Source organism: Salmo trutta, chromosome 37 (genome assembly GCF_901001165.1).
Source record: "Salmo trutta chromosome 37, fSalTru1.1, whole genome shotgun sequence".
NCBI lineage: Eukaryota > Metazoa > Chordata > Actinopteri > Salmoniformes > Salmonidae > Salmo > Salmo trutta.
This window is the reverse complement of record NC_042993.1, coordinates 18,690,152-18,701,185: the sequence shown is the minus strand read 5'-3', so window position 1 is coordinate 18,701,185 and position 11,034 is coordinate 18,690,152. Positions and strand designations below refer to the sequence as shown.

Here is an 11,034-nt window from a genome sequence, read left to right as displayed (position 1 = left end):
TAGCCCTGTAATGCCGGGCTATGTACTTAGATTATTGCAAAATGTGCTTCATCCGAAAAGCTATTTTAAAATCGGACATATCGAGTGCATAGAGGGGTAATGTATCTATAATTCTTAAAATAATTGTTATGCTTTTTGTGAACGTTTATCGTGAGTAATTTAGCAAACTGTTAGTAAATTCACCGGAAGTTTGCGGTGGTTATGCTTTTTCTGAACGTCACATGCTAATGTAAAAAGCTGGTTTTTGATATAAATATGAACTTGATTGAACAGACATGCATGTATTGTATAACACAATGTCCTAGGTGTGTCATCTGATGAAGATTATAAAAGGTTAGTGCTGCATTTAGCTGTGGTTTGGGTTTATGTGACATGATATGCTAGCTTGAAAAATGGCTGTGTGATTATTTCTGGCTGGGTACTCTGCTGACATAATCTAATGTTTTGCTTTTGTTGTAAAGCCTTTTTGAAATCGGACAGTGGGGTTAGATTAACGAGATTCTTGTCTTTAAATAGCTGTGAAATAGTCATATGTTTGAGAAATTGAAGTTATAGCATTTCTAACGATTCAAAAATCGCGCCACTGGATTTCAGTGGCTGTTACGTAGGTGGGACGAGTTCGTCCCACATGTACTAGAGAGGTTAACTCAATTATATATATATTTTTTACATTATTTGCAAACTGATGTGTGACATGAATTAATGTCAAAATAACATGCAAAACAGTCAACAAAAACATGACATTTATTTTGCTAAACAGGTGGGGCTGAATGATGGGTTGCCACTGACTGTGTGTCACTTTGCCATTAACTGTTCTTTCATGAAGAAATCACAAAATTCTTCAAAAGTCTAATAGGCACATAGGCTAATGGAATTTCACACAATATTTGGTGTGTGTAGTATTTTATTAAGTAAGTAAGTGAGGAAAAATATATACCCATTTATTTTATTGATGCAATACAAATAATTAACCTTGTCACTTCAGTTATGTCTAAAAGATCTCACTGGGCACACACACTGGTTGAATCAACATTGTTTTCACATTGTTTCTGTGTTTTTAGTGTTGGTACAAGCTGTTTCTGGGAGTGTGTCTTTGTGCTTTGCCTCTTCATCTATGTATTTAGATCTTTGGCATTAACACAAACAGACAGTTATAGCCACTAAAAATGTAAGTGCTCCCCATAACAGAAGACACTGTGGGCCACTTTGTCTATCTAGTGATGAAAGGGAAGCCTGTTGCTGGGTTTCAGAGAGTCTGTTTTTTGGAGGAAATAACAACACTCTGCCCCAGAGAGGATCACACTGATAAATGTTTTTTATGTGTCTGACCTGCAACTGGAGATGTATCAGACAGACACAAAATATAAATTGAAACACTTTTATATGTCTCTGAAACCTGTGTTTCATCCGGGGACAACTGTACATTCGGTCAAAGAAGAGAGAGGATATACAGTAAGAGAGAGGATATGAGAGAGAGAGAGAGCGAGAGCTTTCACCAGTGAAAACTAGTGTCTGGTTTACGTATGGTTACAAATACATGCATTAAAATGCAACAATGTTTACAGTGTAATACAAAAATAAATACGACTGCATATCAATTAAATGTTATTGTTGGTTTTTGATCCAAGAAACATTGCAAACAATGATTGAATGGTAGCCAACCTTTGAGGGTATAATAGCAAAGAAACAAGAGTTCATGCCTTGAAGACAAAACTGTCATCACACTGAGGGTGTTATTTTGTGGGTGTCTGTGTGTGTCTTTGTGTGTGTGTCCTCTAAGGTATCAGTGGTTGGCTGTCTTTAGGGTTCCTCTGATCTGCCCCCCTCTCCCATCCCTGGCGTATGCGGGTGATGGTTCGGTCCACACAGGGGGTGATGAGCAGCAGCTTGAGCAGCAGCACCACAGAGGGAAGCACCAGACACAGCATGTAGCCTGGTGGGGTGTACCACTTGTAGATGGAGGAACTCAGGAATCTGTTCCAGCCATACAGGTAGGTGTGAGCCGTACACAACAGCAGAGTCAGGTGACCCAGCTTGGACTGGTGGGGGAGAAAAGAACACATAAACACGTGAATCACACACACGCGCCAGGCACGTGCACAGATAGAGGTCTAAGGGAGTTTGAGCACCTGCCCTTTTGCTCTCCCATGAGAAAATAAACTTTTGAGTCAATTTTAGTCTATTTTCTCTATTGTTATCTAAGTGAATTGCCCATCAAACTAGTTAATTTCGAATTGTTTTTATCTTGGAAAGTTTCCCCACCCTAGCTGCCAAGAAGCCATTCTCGGCTATCAATCAAGTTAAAGTAGCTAGCTTGTGTAACTATCTTAGCTGGCATGCCTGCTGGCAAGGTTGGTAGACTTGAAAAAAGCAAGCAGTTACTAAATGTACTGAATAAGACTCACATTCCTTTCAAGGTTTTACCCAGATTTTAGCAGAGATGCAGAGAAGAATATTTAGTTTCTTTAAAAAAAGGAACCACCAGTCAGGAGGATACATGGAATTTAGCATAATGATTATGGCTCTAGATTACAGGAAAAAACTGCTTCAGGTTGTCATGACGTTGGCCTGTGGGTAAGTTTTATGACCCCCCCATAAATACCTTTCTCCCTTCCCTCTCTCTCTGACTCTACTGAAAGACTCTTGAATAGCCTTTGTTAAACATAGAGAGTCTGGGAACATCAAACAAGTGGAGGGAAAGGAACCATATTTCGGTAATAGAACCAGAAAATATGCGTTGGTACTTAATGTATATGATGTCTGTTCGGTGGTCATCTGAGACATTACGACTGATGACAGGACGACATAAACTGTATCTGGGAAAGTCTACACATTATAGTTATCAGATACACATGGAATTGTTGTGCAAATTAAATGTTTGAATATGAAACTATTTGTGATACGATTAAATGTAATTTTAGCTTCCAAATGAGACAATTGGGTTTTCATAAGGTTAGAGCCCTGCTCAATCAGTGGCCCGCCCCTGTGAAGAGACATGGGTTATAAACTATGAAACACACCCTTCTCTCCCTCCACTATATAAGCCCTTGACGAAAATGTAACCTCCTCTTCTGAGGACGATAGGACGACGGTCCATACGTTAAAAAGGACAAACATGTCAACTACAGAACTAAGCCAATCTCAGCGTGAGCTTTGGTTGTGAATGGTATGAACTTTGAACTCTTATTCACTAAAGAAGTGAGACCTCCTAGCTGTTGAGTTCGCAACAGCAGCTGTAAACGTGGGCTAGGAAAGGACGGACGACGTATTCAGTCGAACACACAATGAAGATACTACAACGTATCCAATTTACCACCAGAGACATTCTTCCAAGGACAGGAAGATCTCTGTTGGCCAACACGGCCAGCATCTACGACCAACCTACCGAAGCGCAGCTCAGAGTAAATATTTATTGCATTTTCCTTTTCCAAATGGCCGGTAATTTAGAATGCATAAGCTACTAAATTTACGATAGCACAGCTTCTTCCTTTGTTCCTCAGCCTTCCCGCTCTTTCATTCAAGCCCAACCCTCTCTCTTTGTGTAACAAGCCATCATACAGGTTCCGTCCACCAGGGACGTTTTCTGTATGACATAATTTGCCTTCTGTGTATATGTAATTCTGTGTGATAAGTTAGGTATTTAGGAAATAAATAATTAAACCCAATTTTGTATTGCTGATTCAACTTGTTAGCCAGGGTTTGTGAAGATAACCAAGAATGTACAACTTTCAGATGAGACTGAAATAAGGTGACGATTAATATTGACTGCTATTGATGTAAAATATTACTAGGTCTTTCAGAGTTTATTCGGAAGATAACAGCTCTATAAACACTCTTTCGTGGTGCCCCGACTGTCTAGTTAATTACATTTACATGATTAGCTCAATCAGGTAATATTAATTACAGAGAAATGATTTTATAGAATAGCATGTCATATCACTTAATCCGGCATAGCCAAAGACACGACAAGGTGTTTGACAAATGCAAAATGCTCCAACGTCCGGCTGGGGGACCTAGCCATCACCCAGCTATCCTCACGTACCTTGTGCCCCTCAGATTTTTTTAGGGTGCATGTCACCCCTGTGTGCGCACACAGACACATACACTAACAGGATCTCTAGGTGAATTCTCCTGGTCTGTTGTAATATATTCCTCCTAAATTACATCTGATGAATAATTTAACATTTAAATCACTGCATCAATTTCAGGGAAATGAATGAATTAGAGAACGAGCCGGAGTTCTCCTGACCCAGTTACATTTATGAATGAGTGTGTGTACTCTCTGTAGTGATGGGAATACAGCTTCATATCCCCAGCGCATAACCTCTGGCTTGTCTGCTGAAAATCAGATTACTTTCCTGGAGTTTTATTGCATTCTGGCCTGGATGTTGGCTCTGCACCCCGCATGAATACGTCAATAGGGGAAACACTGAAGGAGATAAGTGTACAAATTAGGGATGGGAATTGCCAGGGACCTCACGATACGATATTATCACGATACTTAGGTGCGATACAGTATGTCTGCTGCAGAAAGACGAGAGAGCATGAGAAAAATAGTTTTTTATCAGTCATGGAAATAAAAGTGCTGAAAACATTTTTTTTTATTTTTTTTTATTTTTTTTAGTAATTTAGCAGACGCTCTTATCCAGAGCGACTTACAGTAGTGAATGCATACATTTCATACAATTTCACACATTTTTTTTTTTCCTGTGCTGGCCCCCCGTGGGAATCGAACCCACAACCCTGGTGTTGCAAACACCATGCTCTACCAACTGAGCTACAGGGAAGGCTCACTATTTAAAAAGAAGATGGAGAACAAGCTATAGGATGAAAAATACCAGGGGCACAGCCAACTAGCGCTAGCTAACGCTATCTAGGCAAATCGATACTTGGAGTCAAAGTATCAATATAATATTGCCATCGCTAGTAAAAATGGGCAGAAAATGTTTGCCTAGCAAGTGAGTCTGGCCTAAGCATTCAGTGTGACCAGTCCTGATGATCCCACCTGTACGAAGCTGAACTCCCTCCAGCTGAGAACGTTACTGACGGAGGGAAGAAATGTGATTCCCAATTGGACGTACAGGCCAAATCCCAGAATTCCCAGGGACAAGTAGGAGTCACCACGCCAGGCCGTTGTGGTATCAAACGTTGTGGTCCTGTTCTCTCTGATCTGAGAGAGAGAGAGTGAGAGAAGAGAAAGAGTGAGAGAATGAGGGAGCGTGAGAGCAAGAGAGAGGCGTAATCCAGTATAATCAAAACCAGTGCTTGAATCCTGCTATATAGGTGTGTGTCCAATGTACAGATGTATGATCTTTATATGACCAGTATTGTGTCACAGCAAAATAATCCTGCAGCAACAGGATTTGAATGTTTTGTCTGTTCACACTTTTCCACTAATGTAATGTTACTTGATTGGTGGTTAGGCTATTAGCTGACCAAAATTAGGCTTACATGAAAAGTGCAACGCTGTTAAGACATGCTCCGGAACTTTGGTGACTAAGAAAGTCTTTTTTAAACCTCCTGCTTTGGGCTGGATGTCTCAATGTGTAGTTCATACATTCATAATCAATGAGCAAAATTAATTTCTTACCTCAATTAGCCACGGAACACTTAGTTTGAAAGCGACTGTTTTCTTGAAGCTATGCCATGCCATTTTCCCTACATTTCCTCCGTATGGGCCAGCCTCCTAGCAATTTGAGTTCTAGCCAAAGAGCTTCAGCCCCTCACATTTGAGTGACATCTAGCAAGAGGCCTGCCCAGCGTTATCGAATGAGGTTGCAGGGCGGGCCCAACGGCTCAGTGCCCACAGCAGTGAGAGAGAAACCAATGACGTGGTGCACATATATAACGTACTACGTATTTTTGGGGACCAATTTTGGCTAATGACTGCTACTTTCAGAACTACTGGCTAAGAAGTATACAAAAGTTCAGGAGAATCTCTTTAATGTAACCATGTATTAGTGTGAATTTATGTAAATCCTGCGGCGCAGGAAAATTCTCAGCGACAACAGAGTGGTCAAATTAAGATCCTACATCTGTACACAATTTTGTCTATTCAATGTTAACTGTTTTGAAAGTGTTTAATTTGGACCTTACAGCTAGGTAGGTGTTCTTACCAGAGAGACAGTGTGTTCAGTGACCCAGAACATCAGATAGTACCTGAGAACAAAATCAATACTTTCTTTACTAAAAACTAAATGAAGATACATGCCACTGTGTGTATGCGTGTGCATTTGAGTGTGTGCTCCACTGACCGTATGGGTAAGATCAGTGTATAGAGCACGTGCAGAAAGGCGAACCCCAGCGACAGTAGACCCAGCTATTTCCTGCACAGCATCGAGCGATCCAGCCAATTAGGGAAGCGCCTAATGTTAAACATACATAAACACTTATAATCAACATAAATACATATGCAACATCGTGTGAACATACATGCATGCAAACACACACACACACACACACACACACACACACACACACACACACACACACACACACACACACACACACACACACACACACACACACACACACACACACACACACACACACACACACACACACACACACACACACACACACACACACACACTCTCTGTAGAGCTGCAGGAAGGAAGCCAGGACACCAGGCAGGTAACAGAGAGACAGCATGATCAGAGACACGATGGGACACACCTGGAGAGAACACACACACACCTTGAACAGCTGATAACACACACATAAACAAACAGAACACAAACACTCAGAGGGCCTGTGGGCCAGTACCTGGTTGGCCAGTGAGACCATGATTCTGAAGGAGATGTCTTCGCCCTGGGTGGCGTATACATAGATGATGTCTCTGATCAGCAGGTAGAAAAAGAAGGCAGCGCTGAGGCCAATGGCGATGCGCAGGGGGAACAGCTGCAGGGGGAAGTCCTCCAGCTCCCGGGCCACTGAGAGAGATCCCTGGTCCAGGGCACTGAGTCCCAGCTTGGTGGCTACCGCCATCACTGCCTGCTTGGCCTTTGCACTTTCCCCTCAGATATACACCTGACATATATTTATGCACATACAGTGGGTTCCGAAATCATTTACACCCTTGATAAAGATGAGCAAAAGTTCCTGTACAAAATAAATCATTCAAATACATTCAAAATATATAATATTTTGTACTAATACAATTGCTGATAGAAAGATATTTTGTTTAACAAGTCACGTAATGAGTTGCATGAACTCACTCTCTGTGCAATAATAATGTTGAATATCTACCTCATATCTGTACCACACACATACACTTATCTGTAAGGTCCCACAGTCGAGCAGGGAATTTCAAATACAGATTCAACCACAAAGACCAAGGAGGTTTTCCAATGCCTCGCAAAGAAGGGCACCTATTGGCGGATGGGTAAAACATTTTAAAACATTGAGCATGGTGAAGTTATTAATTACACTTTGGATGGTGTATCTATACACCCAGTCACTACAAAGATACAGGCGTCCTTCCTAACTCAGTTGCCGGAGAGTAAGGAAACCGCTCAGGGATTTCACCATTAGGCCAATGGGGACTTTAAAATAGTTACAGAGTTTAATGGCTGTGATAGGAGAAAGCTGAGGATGGATCAACAACATTGTAGTTAGTGCGCAATACTAATCTAAATGGCAGAGTGAGAAGAAGGAAGATTGTACAGAATAACAATATTCCAAAACGTACATCGTGTTTGCAATAATGCACTAAAGTAAAACTGCAAAAAAAAATGTGGCAAATAAATGTACTTTGTTTTCCAGAATACAAAGTATTATGTTTGGGAAAAAAACAACACATCACTGAGTACCACTCTTCATATTTTCAAGCATGGTGGTGGCTGCATTATGCTATGGGTATGCTTGTCATTGGCAAGGACTAGGGAGTTTTTTTTAATGATACAAAATAATTATATTCATGCTATTAATGGGCAAAATTCTAGAGCAAAACCTGGTTCAGTCTGCTTTCCAACAAATACTGGGAGTCAAATTCACCTTTCAGCGGGACAATAACCTAAAACACAAGGCCAAATATACACTGGAGTTGCTTACGAAGACGACATTGACTGTTCCTGAGGGGCCTAGTTACAGTTTCACTTAAATCGGCTTGAAAATGGTAAGACTTAAAAATGACTGTCGAGCAATGATCAACAACCAACTTGACAGAGCATGAATCATTTTTTTAAGAATAATGTGCAAATATTGTACAATCCATGTTATACTTATCTAATCTAGATATATTAGTGTTTTATTTTTAATTATTTTTACAAATGTGGACACGCTTTAAATTAGTGGATTCGGCCATTTCAACCACACCCGTTGCTGACAGGTGTATAAAAACGAGCACACAGCAATGCAGTCTCCATAGACAAACATTGCCAGTAGAATGACCTTACTGAAGAGCTCAGTGACTTCCAACAAGTCAGTTTGTCACATTTCTGACCAACCAGAGCTGCCCCACTCAACTGTAAATGCTGTTATTGTGAAGTGGAAACATCTAGGAGCAACAACTGCTCAGCCGCGAAGTGGTAGGCCACTCAAGCTCACAAAATGGGACCACTGAGTGCTGAAGCGTGTAGCGCGTAAAAACCATCTCTCTTCAGTTGCAACACTCATAACCGAGTTCCAAATTGCCTCTGGAAGCAACGTCAGCACAAGAGCTGTTCATCAGGAGCTTCATGAAATGGGTTTCCATGGCCGAGCAGCCGCACACAAGCCTAATATCACCATAAGCAATGCCAAAGCGTCGGCTGGAGTGGTGTAAAGCTTACCGCCATTGGACTCTAGAGCAGTGGAAACACGTTCTCTGGAGTGATGAATCACGCTTTACCATCTGGCAGTCCGACGGACAAATATGGCTTTGGCGGATGCCAGGAGAATGCTACCTGCCCCAATGTATAGTGACCAACTGAAAAGTTTGGTGGAGGAGGAATAATGGTCTGGGGATGTTTTTCATGGTTCGGGCTAACGCTACAGCATACAATGACATTCTAGACGATTCTGTGCTTCCAACATTATGGCAACAGTTTGGGGAAGGCCCTTTCCTGTTTCAGCATGACAATGCCCCTGTGCACAAAGTGAGGTCCATACAGAAATGGTTTGTCAAGATCGGGGTGGAAGAACTTGACTGGCCTGCACAGAGCCCTAACCTCAACCCCATGGAACACCTTTGGGATAATTTGGAATTCCAACTGCAAGCCAGGCCTAATCGCCTAACATCAGTGCTCGACCTCACTAATGCTCTTGTGGCTGATGGAAGTAAGTCCCCGCAGCAATGTTTCAAGGAGTGGAGGCTGTTTCAGCAGAAAAGGGGGGACCAACTCCATATTAATGCCCATCATTTTAGAATGAGATGTTCAATGAGCAGGTGTCCACATACCTTTGGTAATGTAGTATACAATATATAGACTTGAATCTAGTAGCCAAATGGTTTCATGGGCATGGCTTGAACCTCAGTGTGTGTACCTGTCTGTTGGCATCTGAAGGTCGATTCTGCAGGCTCCCCGGCAGACAGGGTGTTGAAGACGTAAACAACCACAGCTCCAGGGACCAGAATGCTCAGGTACATATAACCACATTACATTACATCAACATATAAAAACATTCATAATTTACAAAAAAACATACACATAATAACAACATATACTACATAGCTCTCACCTTTGCAGGTATTCTGTTTTGGCCTCTGGGTACTGATTCTTCCTCAGGTTGTTACTGAGGTCCCCCAACACCTACAATTCAACATGGAATCAAATACACTGATTCATACAATCTATTGGCCAAATACACTGGAATATACATTCTATTGGCTAAATACACGGGGACATAGAATATATTGGATAAATACGCTGAAAAACAGATTTTCATACAAATAGCAGAAGTAAAAAAAAATGTATGCTACCTTCCCCTTTAGCTGATTGGCCAGTGGTACCAGGAAGTCATAGTGTTCTCTCTGGACAGCAATGAAGATCAGATGGGTTGACTGGGCAGCTGCAGCATGGCCCAGGACCTGCATATACATTATCAACATATTGATACACACTTAAACACACATACAGTATATTCACATGTACTCCTTCAAACATAACAAATATATTTAAATACATTTACAACACAGTAAAAACACATATACACATTTAACATATCACCACATAAAACCAGATCTATTTTATTTTGTACCTGTGCTCCGTGGGGTATGAGGCTGCTGTGGGGCTGCTGCTGTTGGCTGCCAAACACCACACCGTACTCCGCTTGCAGCAGACGCAGGCCCAGAGAGCGCCCCAGGTCCCCCATCCCAAACACACACACCCTCTCACACTCAGGTGGGGCAGGGACAGCCTCCCTCATCGGAGACAGGGATACACACTCACTCTTCTCCTCACTCCTCTCCTGACCCATCATGCCTGAACAGAGACAGGCAAAGATCACCTCGAGTCGTAGACTAAATCAACAGAAAGTGTCAAAAATACCTAAGAGTTTAAAATACCTTCCTGAAGTTGCAATCACAGAAAAAGTACATCCACATAAATGGAGCTCGCAGATGAACGTCCCTTTCACTTTGCTAAGTTCTTCAGCAGACACCTCCTCTAGACGGAGTTACAGTCCAGATAGAGCACTGTCAATCAATGCTAGGACAGCTTACTGTAGTTGAACTACTGCAATGAAATGTTCTCTTTATTACATGTCCCAAAACTATAGTCTTCAGAGTTGGAGCAGCTCCTCTGAATTATCCTGATTAAAGTCCTGACTGACTGACTGAGACACTACAGACTGAGTCTCTATTTGTGTCTGGGCTCCTGGTGTGAGGAGGGAAGGAATTAGTCTCTCTGCCAAGCTGTAAACTTCATTGTAAGAGGAGCAGTGTGTTTTTGCTTGTGCATTTCCTTGTGTGTGTGTGTGCAGGAAAACCCATGGTACTCACTCTATAGGAGAGGCCAGTGGTTTCTGGGAAGCAGGAAGGTTAGATAATAGTGGAATACCAGACCTGGAGATGTCAGGTCACAGTGATCTTTCTGGGATTAGGCAACTACAAGT

At 41.8% G+C, this 11,034-nt stretch overlaps 1 pseudogene; it reads right to left on the bottom strand.

Moving 5' to 3' along the window:
- Positions 1–1,364: 1,364 nt before the first annotated feature.
- LOC115177164 (metalloreductase STEAP4-like) lies at positions 1,365–10,780 on the bottom strand (annotated as a pseudogene).
- Positions 10,781–11,034: the final 254 nt, after the last annotated feature.